Here is an 11,915-nt window from a genome sequence, read left to right on the forward strand (position 1 = left end):
GAGAGAAGCATGTGGTGCTTTCCTCTCCCTGGGAGAAAGGACTGAGGGAGGCAATGCCTGAGGGCTGAGGGGCTGGGTTTTAGTCCCAACTTTAAAAGGAAAGACTTCTGAACCCTTCCCTTGGTTCAGCCCTTTGAAAGCACCCCATTCAAAAAGGACATTGAGTAACTGGAGCGTGACCAAAGAAGGGCCACCAAAATGGTGAAGGGTCCGGAAACCATAAGGAAACCGGAGTGTAACAGAGTCTCCTTTTTCGGAGGCCTTTGAGCAGAGGCTGGATGGCCATCTGTCAGTGGGGATGCTTCGACGGAGAGTTCCTGCATGGCAGAAGAAGGGGGTTGGACTGGGATCAGGGCCCTTTGGGAACTCTACGTTCCTATGTATCCCTGCATGGCACGGTTGGACTGTATGACCATAGAATCCAAGAGCTGGAAGAGACCCCAAGGAGGGCCATGCAGCCCAAGCCCAGTCTGCCGTGCAGGAACTCTCCATCGAAGTCTCCCCATGGACAGATGACCATCCAGCCTCTGCTTAAAGGCCTCCAAGGAAGGAGACTCACTCCAACTCTAGGCCCGGGGCAGGAAGGAGGGAAGTAGGGAGGGGGGTCTTTGGGCCTGGGAAGCGATCGGAGGCTATGGGGGGCTGCCTTCGCTCTCCCCTGCAGCCGCAAGCCAGGCCCTTGCAGCCAAGAAGCCCCGGGGGAGGCGGGAGGCTCCCGGGCGAAGGCAGAGAGAGACAGAGGCAGCAGCATCGGGAGTAGTGCTGCTGGCGCTGTCCTCGGCCGCTGGTGCTGAAAGAGGGCTTCCCAAGGAAGGAAGGCAGGAGAGAAGGAGGGAGGGAGGGGGAGAGCGCGCGTGAGAGAGAGAGAGAGAGAGAGAGAGAGCGGCGTCTGCCCCTCCCCCGCCCCTCGGCCTTAAGAGCCGCCCGCCGCCGCCGCCGCCGCCTGTGCCTCCTCCTCCTCCTCCTCCTCCTCCGCCGGCGAGCATGAGCTCCTCCTCGTCCTCCTCGCTGCGCCCCAGCCACGCCAAGGCGCCTTCGCTGCGGGCGGCGGGCGGGCGGCGCAGCCTGGGCAGCCCGGATTCCGCTTCGCCTTGGCCTCCCGAGCAGGAGCCCAGCGCCAGGAGGCCCCTCTGCCGCCCGGGCAGCGCCGCCTCCTCCTCCGCCTCCTCCTCCTCCGACGGCGGCAGCCTCAGGCGGCAAAGGCAAGGGCAGCAGCCGGAGCCCGAGCCGGAGCCTCCTCCTCCTCCTCCGGTGGGGCGCGGGCGGCGGGGCTCGGGGCGCCGTCGGTCCAGCCAGGAGGGCCAGCGGGACGGGGCGGCGCGGGAGGCGGAGCGGGGGACGGGCCTGGGCGGCCCCAGGGCCGGCAGCCGGGACTTCCTCCACCCGGGCCCCGACGGCGCCGGCAAGGGACCCGCCAACAAGCCAGCCAACGCCCGGGAAGCCGACCCGCTCTTCCACCGCCTCCACCCGCTCCTCCGCCCGGTCTTCGGCCAGGTAGGTTCCTCGCTTGGGAGCCTTCCCTTTCCCCTTCCCCTTCCTTCCTTCCTTCCTTCTCCGAATGCCCTCCTCGGGTGAAAATGCGCTGCTTCTCCGAGAGCCCCTTCCGAGGGGAACGTCTCCAGAGTCCGATTTCGAGAAGGGAGCCCTTGAGTTTTGCCAAAGGGGGCTGCAAGGCAGGGATGTGGGCCACTCGGGAGGAGAACTGGGCAGAGCCTCCCTCTTTGGAGCTCTGTTCCAGAGAAGTTGGCAGGGGTGGGACTGGATAGCCTCAAGGGTCCCTCCTCGGCTCCTGAGCAGGGCATGGCCTGGGTGGCGTCCTCCCTGTCATCCGGGGCTGGGGCCCTTTGGCTTTGGGCAGAGGCAGCCCCCTCCTCGGCCTCCCAAAACCCAGGGGCCTCTCTTTCCACTGACCTTGCACCCCATCTGTGCCATTTGAACTAGACCAGCTTTCCAAGAAGACCAGTGTTGCCTTTCAGATCTCCCTGGATTGCCTCCACTTTCCTCGAGGGAAGAAGGGCTCCTGGCAGGCCACTCTTGCCAAGGCTGCACAAAAGCTGAGGGAAGCGGGACCCAATCTACTAGAGCTGGGGCCCCTCTTTCTCCAATTTGCTCCCACCGTCCCTGCCTATGCCAGGCAGGCTCACCCTGATGGAGGGCATGGACAGGATGCTAGCCTCAACCAGCACCGCCATCCAAAGTGAGAGTACATTTGTATTGGGCCCCGTGACCATTCGTTTTTGCTCCCTGGTGTGCATTCACACCCAAAAGCCACTGGAAGGTCACTTGTGACACTGCCTCAGGGCCTTCACTAGGCTGGCCCCCTCTGTGCCCAAAGCCAAAGCACCATCCTGTGGCATAAGGAATGGGAGATGCTCTGCCATGGGCCCCATTCATCATTACCAATGGAATGAAGGTAGGACAGCATCCTGTAGAAACCAGGTGTTTGGCAGGTCACATGCCCTGCCAGTCTCCCACTGTGCCACCCTGAAAAGCGCTGAGCATCTACCACCTGAGGTGCCTACCCCACTCCTCCTCCCAGATGGACCACCTGCCATTTGACATTTGAATCGGGGCTGAGAGAATTATCAGATCCAGCCACGAAAGGCCTTTTTGTCCTCCAAGGATTTTGTTATTGTTATTGTTAAAGCTGTCTCTGCCCAGTGAAAGAGCCGAGGATGAGGTGGGGAGGGCTGTGAGGAGCCCACTTGCGTTCCCTGCACACTTTCTAGAGTTGCCAGAGAGCGGCCCAAGCGAAGCGATGCGTGTGTGGGCACACGCCAGCCAGCCTGTGTGCAAGCCACATCCAACCCCCTCTTGACTCAGTTCCAGAGCTCCCAAACAGTCCCACATGGTGTGGAGCTGGGCCAGAGGTGGTTGCTTTCCTCCCGGGCACTGAGCCGCTGGTGCCAAAACCATCCTATAGAGACTCCTTTCTGGAGAGGCTTGCCCTTCAGCTGGGTTTTCCTTTTGCAGCCCTCACAGGAACAGCACTCAAAGATTGTGGCTGCAACTCTGTTCCTCACTTGTGGAGTACAGATCTATCCCGACAGCCTCCCCATTGTGCCATTGATCCCATAGCAGCCGCAGTATCGTAACATAGCTCCTCATGCATCACTAAGGACCGCACTTCCTCAGCCCCTTAGACCAGGCAACTACTTGGGCAAAGGTTGGTGTCCCAGGGTTCCTTACACTGTTGACATAATGACATGTGCACCAGCGGAAAGCCACCACAGGGTTCCAGTCTCAGTCTCTTACAATGTACCCTCTTGCTGGTACCCCAGATTTAGGGGCAAACTATGTAAGGGACAGTGTGGGGAAGAGTAGGTGACTTTGGTTGGTTTAGGTTCCAGGTTTCTGTCTTCAGGAGCTTCCAGGGGCTACACAGACTGCCCCAAATGCTCCGGAATGAGAGGGGAAATGGAAGGAGTTGGAAGTCCATTACTGGACTTTTTGGAAGACAAAAGGGGGGCTGGCCTCCTGTTAGTGAGTTTATGGTGGCCTAAGTCTAGTTTACGCAGAAGAAACTGGAGACACGTCTCAAGCTGCTCAGGAGATGAATGATTTATTGATAAAAAGCCCAGTGTCTTTTGGCCTGCATATGCTATCAAATGCCTTCTTCAGGGGCTATATAAAATCATAAAAAGTTAACATATGTAATAACACAATGCAAACTTTTCCCCAGTGTATGGAATCTTACTGCCTTTGTACACTGCGTTTGCCATGTAGACACTAACTTGAGATTTAAGTTCAAAAATGCCTCGAGCTGAAACTCTCAAACCAATTATTGGGCAAAAAGAAGGAACGTGAGAACGAAGGCTAAAAGTTTGCTTTGTATGCCAGCAGATGCTGAGGAGGGAAAGGGGTTGCTAGATAACTGGTGGAAGAAAAGAGGAGCACCAGAAAACTCAGTGGAAATTTGAGAGGAGGTCAAGATTCTGGTCTCTGCGGACTAAAGATGTCAGTTTTAAAACCCACTCTGCCTCAGTTCTTACAGAATTCTTTGCAACGCATATCTGTGTAAATTGCTTTTTTGTAGGGTAGAGGAGGCTGGAGTTGTGTACTGACTATGCAGTGACCAAAATTTCCCTCAGCCTGTTTTTCTTCTGCGAAAGCTTCCCCCAACGGAGACATTTACTGGTCGCTGGAGAGCAGGGAGGTGGAGCAGTGTCCAGCCAAATTCGAATAGCTGGACACTCAGCAATGGGCATTCTCCGGGATCAGTTATTTCTTCATTGCGCATCCAACTATAGCAACAAAGTGGGATGCTTTTTTGTTGCTGTGCCCTCCACAGTCCAGAAATGGTTGTCTTGTGGGGGAAATGCGGCAGCTAAAAGGTGAGTTGAGTGGGATTTGGACAGGAGACGTAGTGTAGTTAAGCATGCTTATATCCAGGGGAAGATTTAGGAAGCATCGGGAAGGCTTGCAGTTGTAAGGCATAACCTGCGTTCCTCAGGCAGCTGTGGCAGATGGTGGTGAAATTGCATGGTAGCTCTAAGAGACCTCAGGGATCGGCGCAGTGAGCTGAACTGGTTTTAAAAAGAGACCAAAAACAAAAACAAAAAACAACCCTGCTGTGACACTGTTGCCTTTTTGGTCAGCAAGTGTTTCACACATTACATTGTGTGTGGGGTGGTGGTGGTGGTCATGCATATCAGCATGTTACTTGCCCAAGGAGCAATGGATTCCTTCTCTATACTCTGGGTGGAAGATGCCACCTTGCTTTTTTAATACAGCAGTGTTAGTAAAAAAAATGTTCTTTCCTACACAGAAATGTCATCCCAGCTGGGGTTTGGCTACAGGAAGGGACAAAATGCAGGCTTGTCCCCCAATAAAACTTCTTCCCGCACAATGTTTTTTTTCTTTATTTCCCCCATTTATAGCAATGCCAATGGTGAGACACTGGGGAATATTTTACACCTCAACCCCTTCTATTTACTGAGTTTGCGTTCCCTGGATCACTTTGCCTGGCGCCTTTCGTTGGATGCCTAAGTGCTAGAAATTTGGGGAGTGGAGGAAAATTTCACTGTGGGGGGTAAATTCTTACTTGGGGGCCATGCCCTCATTTTGTCCTCCCCAAACTACATTCCTACTTACAGTAAAAAAAATAATATGTGAGCCTATGTGGTATTAGCAACAACTGTCCAATATCTTCTTGGAGACTGATGCCAAGAGTAATAATGCTTGGTTATGCCAGTGTAAGGCGCTTCTGGGAGTGGTGCCCAGTGGCATTGTGGAGGCAAGAGACAGAGCCACCTCTGCCACCAGGAGTTGGTAGGGTATCTTTCTCTCTTGGTAGAGATGGCTTCCTATGCCACCACCCCCATTTACCACATGACCTGTAGCCATTTTATCTCTGTCACTGCATCGCTGCCTTCAGTGTGTAGTTATGCCAGCCAACAGGATCATGGCCAGAATGCCAAGCTTGGATTAGAGACTCCTGAGTTCCACTTCTCACTGAGCCACAGACCTTTCCAGGTGAGTTTGGGCTGAGGACACTTCCATGCCGGGTGGTTGTGAAGATATGATGGAGGAGCTGCTATTTTAGACAACACATGGAGCAAAGCCAGAGGCAGGCAAGGTGAACGGGCATCTCCAGGCCAAGCGGCTGTTCTAGAGTCTCCATTAATATGTTTGAGGCTCTGTTGCCATATAACCTAGAGGCAATGCCCAACAAGTCTTTAGGAACAAGTATATAGGAATAGTAGCTAAGCCAATGATTTGTATGGTCTCTCTCCAAAAGTTTGGGCAGTTATTCTTTCTTGGTCATATGTCAATGTATCTCAAGACCCTGCCACACTCCAGACGTTGTTGAATGATAACTCCCATCTTCCACAGCCAGTGGCCATGGTGGCTGGAGGCAAGGCTTGGGGAGAAGATACTTTGTGACTGCAACTTCCAGGATCCCCCTGCCAGACAGTGAACTCTGGGGGTTGTAGTCTAAAAATGTACTTCCCCAGAAACTTTGCCATTGGAAGCATGGGTGTCTTGACCTCTAGCTTGGGTTGAAAGATGAAACGGCAGAGTAAATGGAGGAGTGTGCCAGTTTGGATTTCAGTGGGTGTTCAGATCTCCTGGGAAACAGAAAAGTAGCACATCAGGGAGAAAGTTCTAGCCTAGCCCCTTGCCATCTGTATTTGTTTTCATTTTGCAGGGAGACTGTAATGTAGGAAAACGTTTCAACCTGCAGTCTGTTGATATGTTTTATTCTTCTACTGCTTTGTTCCGCTTCTCTTGTAGACCTTGATGATCTTTTAAAAGGGATTCCGTAAATGAGTGGAGCTCACTGTTCTGGCTTTTAGCAGCAGAGCTCAGAAAAGTTATTTTGGGGGACTACAGCTCCCAGAAATTATTGGAATTCTGGCATTTGTAGTCAAGAGGTAATTTTCTCAAGCACTTGGAAACTGTTTTAAAGCAAACAAAACTCTGGCTGAGATCCTTTTGAATTCCCCTGGTGGCATAACTGGGACAGTGAAGGTGCTGGCAGTTGGCACAGCAGGAACGAAAAAGCTGTGGTGACAGTTGTGGCAAAGGAAGGAAGGCAAAGTAGCTGTTGTAGTGAGAGAGCACCATAGCATCACAGTTGTCCCAAAGTACTGGGCATCCAGAGTGTGGCCATAGAACTGCTGCCTTCTCCCACAAAGGGGAGGGAGAGACCTCAGGCTGGTGGCTGGAAGTTGTGGTTTGTCATCTGAAGGTTGCAGAATGGATTTTGGACACAGGAGTTTGGGCCACAGCATTCTCAAGAACAAAAGAAATAACATGGGCATTTCATGAATGGCTTGTGGACTGAGCCAGGCATGGGTCGGGGGCATGCGGCTCTCTGAGAGCAAAAGAGTAGGTTTGTTTCTTCCCCCAACAGGGCTTTGTAGAAAAAGTACTTGCAGAGGCGCATGTCCTCCTACTCCTTTGATGAGACAGCCTCCCTAGAAAGATTTGATGCTTCTGAACTGGAGGGATGTATTGACATCATGTGTTGCAGAGCATCCCAACCCCGTTGTTGGGAAGGAGTTCTCAGCAGAAAGGTTCCCACCAGGTAAAGCATGTGGCAAAAGCCAATGGGCCCAGGAGGCATGGTGCGTTCAGGATGGCACAGGGCTGCAGCGGCTGTTTCAGTAACTGGGCTCCCAGTCCTTTTTGGCTGAGCTAAACCGCCCTGGCTCAGTTTGCTCTGTTTTCATGGTGGAGGGCGACATGGGGAAGCAGATGTCCTTTCATCGAAGGATAAGCTGCAGCGTCGCATTAGACTAATGACAGGTTAGGAGGCAGGCGTGGCAGAGTAATTGCTTAATATGAGCAAAGGGCCTTCACGGAGAGATGGGCAGGGAATGGTACCGCTGGCACAGACCCAGCAGCCTCAGTGTGCAAGACGCAAAGGCGTCCCTACCCAGAGCCAAGGTGAAGCGGCATCCTCAGGGACAAAATTTCAAGGGAAAGAGATCTGACCAGTCCAGTGCTGCCCCTTGTCCAAGCCTCTTTGAAATGAGTGAGGATGGAGCAAGCCACCTGCTTTCTTGGGGAACATCATATTGGATTGTGCTCCGTGAAAGACTTGTGGGGATGGCATGTGCAGTTTCCCCCAGCAGCAGAATGATTTGGATTGTCCTTGAGGCAATATAAGATAATCCAAATCCCCCAAATCTTGCTGTATGTCTTTACCCACTGCCTGTTCTTGCCTGGCTATATCTAGGGTTGAATTTGGGATCTTTGTCATGGATGCTAAATTCCAGTGGCAGCTTGTGGCTTCTCTGTCGGTTGGGGTGTCTGTGTGAATCTGCTCTGGGCTTTAATCTGAATTTGACAGCAGCTATCTGAGGTTCTGAGCCCTATCCTTGAAATAAGCTCAGCATCATATAGGACTGAGAATTATTGGGACTGACTGTTGAGATTTGGGCCAGTCTCTGCCGAAATGGTAGATGCCAAAGAGGCCTTTGCAAGAGATCTCTCGTGCTGAATGAATTTATTTCCTCTGTTCTGCAAAGTTCTTTGCAACTCCCAGTTAGTAAACTTGCAAAGCTAGGATACATTGTGCAGAAGTGTGTGTGTGTGCTTGCATCACTGATACACCCTGCAGAATTCAGGCATTTGGGGGGGGCAAAAGTTTTATCTTTTTCCTTTTTAAAAAAGTGCAAAATGCTCACAATTCAGCATGCGGCTGTACGGTTTCGCAGGGATTGTGCTGAAAAGCAAAGACTCGGATTTTGTACGTATGCTTGGGAGCAGCATTATTGTGCCCTAAATGGCACGATAAGGCTTATTGTTTTTTTAGTGTGTTTTTTAAAAGGGAACCATGCAAGGGCAGATTGGGAGGGGGTTCCATTGGGCAGGATGGTAGTAGAGCATCTAAGTGTCCTAGTGTGGGGGCACAGTGATAGTGAGCAAATCTAGGACATAAAAGCTCTTTCTGTGGGTTATTTGCGGGGTGAATGTAGCTAAAATTTAAATATCCCAGTGATGGTTGTCAGCATCCATGTAAGGGATGCCGCGACTCTTTCCTGGGTTTTAGACCGAACTATCAATGAGCTATCCAGTATGCTGAAACCTGGCTCCACCATGAGTCCAGCACCTTGGACAGTCCCTTTAAAGCCTGGCGTAATGCCCAGCGGGGATTCATCCCTGCACTCCTGACATGAAAACCTCTGGCCAAAGGAACAGCCAAAAATGCAAAGAGAGAAAGAAAGCTAGGAAGAGGAAGGTGGACGTAGCCACAGGTTCACTTCTGGCTCTTTAAAACTTGTACAGTATTCTAAATGTGTCCTGTTTAGAAGGTGAACAGCAGCTACTGGAGGTTTCCAAGAGAGAAAACTCAGTCCTTGGTCAGAAAAAGGGCAATCCTTGGGGAATCGGGGACTGTATACAGAGCCTTGGGGCTACCCTTTCCCTAGAGATGACACTACATTAGAGAGTAGTGACCGCTGAAAATTACAATGGAGAGGTTGCAGAGTACCAGTACTCAAAGAGTGAAAGTATCTTTGGAATATCCCCCCCCCCACACACACACACACTCCTCTTGCTGTTCTGCTTTCCTTGGTTCTCTTGGTTTCATATTCCCGAACTGAACCTTTATAGAGAACGTTTTCTTTTCCTTTGCTTGTATCATGTGGACAGGTCTGCCTTGAGCACGCCGAGAAAGCAGAGCCTTAGCAGAGAGCCCATGTTAAAGCCAGGCAACGGAGAAGGAGCATGGCTGGTCCAGGTGGCTAGCATGTTTTAAAATTCTCTCCCACATCTGCTATCATCACAAGGGGATGCGACCCATACCCCACCCTCCATAAATGTATCGGATCCCCCTTTTACTCCCACTCCCTTTTCTGGTGCCATATAGGAATGTATGTTCTTGTCTGTTTCATTCTCACATGCAAGGGCAAATAATGAAAGGAGTTTTCTCCCCACTGTGGGAGAAGACAAATATTCCTCTCCACAATTCTCCTTGTATGTGAACATCTCAAAAGTGTTGTGCAGAAATTATTCTGCAGAGAGAGAGAAAATGTATTTTCTTGTGGGGAAAGTGTTTTCTTATGCAATCCCCCCCTCCAATTTTCTGCACAGGAAACAGTGCTTTCCCTGTGGGAAACCCAGTGGTTTTGTACAGGAATATGCAAAAACTGTTCATCCAGCACATCTCCTCAAGCCCTCCTTTTGCTGCATTCTCCACTCTCCCTACAAATCTTCCCTGTCAGATCACTCATCTCTCCTCTTGTCAGTCACTGACATCTCCCCTCCAAAACCATTTGAACACTGTTGTGAGGAATGCTGAAGCATGAACAATGATGTCTGGTTCTCCTTTCCCCATTTCAGCTATAAATTGTTTTCCTGCTCTTGCTGATCCTCAAAACAAATAGGACATGTCCCAGCTGGTTGTCCCATGTCAGTTGTATCCACTCTGGGTTTTGGTTTGAACTTTACATGAGATATCCAAATGGAGTTTCCCTGTTTTGGGAAATAGGGTCCAGCTTCTTGGACATCTCAGGGTAAAACCTGGAGCAAATTCACTGCCCCATTGGCATGAAAGCCCCCAGCCTCTGTAGGGTATCTTTCACAGCAGTGGTTTCCCATTGAGGGTGTCGTGGCTGGAAACCATTTGCATATATATGTTTATTTGTGTATATGAAAGTTGAATCCAGAGACTGGAACTGTTGTAGAAAAGGCCAAAGATGTTTCATTAACTGTTAAGAGCTCATGGCAACATGTGTGCTGGATATATATATCCAGGAGGAGGACACAGCACACATATATATAGGTTACATGTAATTGCATTACTTTAATTCATTGCTTCCCATCTCTGGTAGATTTGAGGAAGGAAGAGAGAGTAGGACTGAACCAGATTGTCCTAAAGATGGATCTGTTTCCTAAAAGCCAAACATACACCCTTGGAATATCCAAAGCCTTCTGAAAGGCTGGGCTTTTAGAAACCCATCTCCCTATTATAACAACAGAGATTGTGTCTCTGTGTGTGTTCACCTTAGTTACGAAGCCACGAAACACAGATTCTTGAAACTTGGGATGGGTTCCATGGGGGGCTCTAGAGGTATACACTTGCGGGTTTTAAAAGTCTACTAATTGACCATACTTAATTGAAACTTGCCCAAATCTTTAGTCACTAGGTGGCAAACATTTGTAGCCTACTCTAGAGACAGTGCTGCAGTCAGGCCTGGGACATGCCTTTCTTCACAGAGCCTCTAGGCAACTCCATGTAGTGCTTTTCTCTGCAGGAGCTGCAAAGATGTTGCAGAAGGTGGTATCCTCACCTCCTCTGCCGGTTGGCATGAGGCCACATCCATTACAATCCCCAGACCTCCAGCACAGCAGGACTGGCAGACAGTTACACTCTGCCACTGTAACTGTTGGAGCTCAGCCTCAACATACAAAGCGAGTACTTTATCACTGAGCTACGACTGATTCTAAACAGTCTGGCTGCACTGGTTTTTGGGCGGCGGGGGGTGGGGGGTGGGGTGGCAGATTGCCTAAACTTTGGAATACTGGCAGATTTCCCAGCAGAGAGGGTCCTGTCCTCCTGTAATCTGGGTTTAGCTCCTCCTATTTGCTCCTGTAGGCAGGGACAATAAACAAAAGACCGGCCCCTATATAGGGAGGAGCTAGCCCCCCTGAGCCTCAGTCTTGTTCCTGCCTATGCTCCTAGCAGGATGTTCTCTTCGAGCCAGCGAAGTTTTTCCTTTCTGCGAAAGCGGTTTGAGAGTTTTCTTGGTCTTCCCTTCTTCTCCTCTCCCTGCCTTTCCCCCCTTCTTTGGTGGTGGATATGGCAGAGGACCCTGAGAGCATGGGTGAAGGGCCATCCTTAACCCAGGCTTCCCTAGCTCAGGGTCTGCCAGCTCAACAGAGGGAGCTGGCTTCAGAGGGAGACCCTTTGGGATGTGTTTGCTGTTGCTCTGCAGCTTCTTTACTACAGCCTTGGAAGCATGAAGAAGACTTAAAATGGCAAGGGCTCCCAGGATTGGAGAAAGGTCTTGGCTTTGCCAATGACTCTCCCTCTCCTCCAAAGCTGCCCCCTTTCATGGTGGGAGCACAGGAGATTTCTGCAAACAGCATTGCAGCACATGGGAGCCGTGGGAAGAGATGGTGAGGGGTATCCCCTCCATGTCTCTGTTTCTCCACATCACCTCTGCCCAGCCTGTTAAGGCCAGGGATCAGTGAGGAAACTGGCCAGAAGTCATGGAAACTTCCTTCCTCAGCATCTCTGCCCAGCCAGAGTTCAGAGGACAGGCCAGCCAAAAGCCATGGAAAGGATTTCTCCACATCACCTCTGCCCAGCCTGTTTAAGGCCAGGGATCTGTGAGGAAACTGGCCAGAAGTCATGGAAACTTCCCTCCTCAGCATCTCTGCCCAGCCAGAGTTCAGAGGACAGGCCAGCCAAAAGCCATGGCAAGGATTTCTCTGCATCACCTCTGCACAGCCTGAAA

The 11,915-nt window shown here is 51.0% G+C and overlaps 1 protein-coding gene across 3 annotated transcripts in view; it reads left to right on the top strand.

Moving 5' to 3' along the window:
• CABP1 (calcium binding protein 1) overlaps window positions 1-11,915 on the top strand; it is a 66,013-nt gene that overhangs the window by 33,160 nt on the left and 20,938 nt on the right. The window contains exon 1 of one of the 3 annotated variants that reach the window (XM_042441558.1): window positions 1,343-1,494. The exons of 1 other annotated variant lie outside the window; for it this stretch is intronic. The gene's annotated coding sequence lies outside the window, so the exon portion shown is untranslated. Of the gene's footprint in view, window positions 1-1,342; window positions 1,495-11,915 lie in introns of those variants that run through there. One more of the 3 variants, XM_042441556.1, reaches the window with a different exon arrangement.

This window comes from Sceloporus undulatus, chromosome 10 (assembly GCF_019175285.1).
Source record: "Sceloporus undulatus isolate JIND9_A2432 ecotype Alabama chromosome 10, SceUnd_v1.1, whole genome shotgun sequence".
In the NCBI taxonomy this organism is placed as follows: domain Eukaryota; kingdom Metazoa; phylum Chordata; class Lepidosauria; order Squamata; family Phrynosomatidae; genus Sceloporus; species Sceloporus undulatus.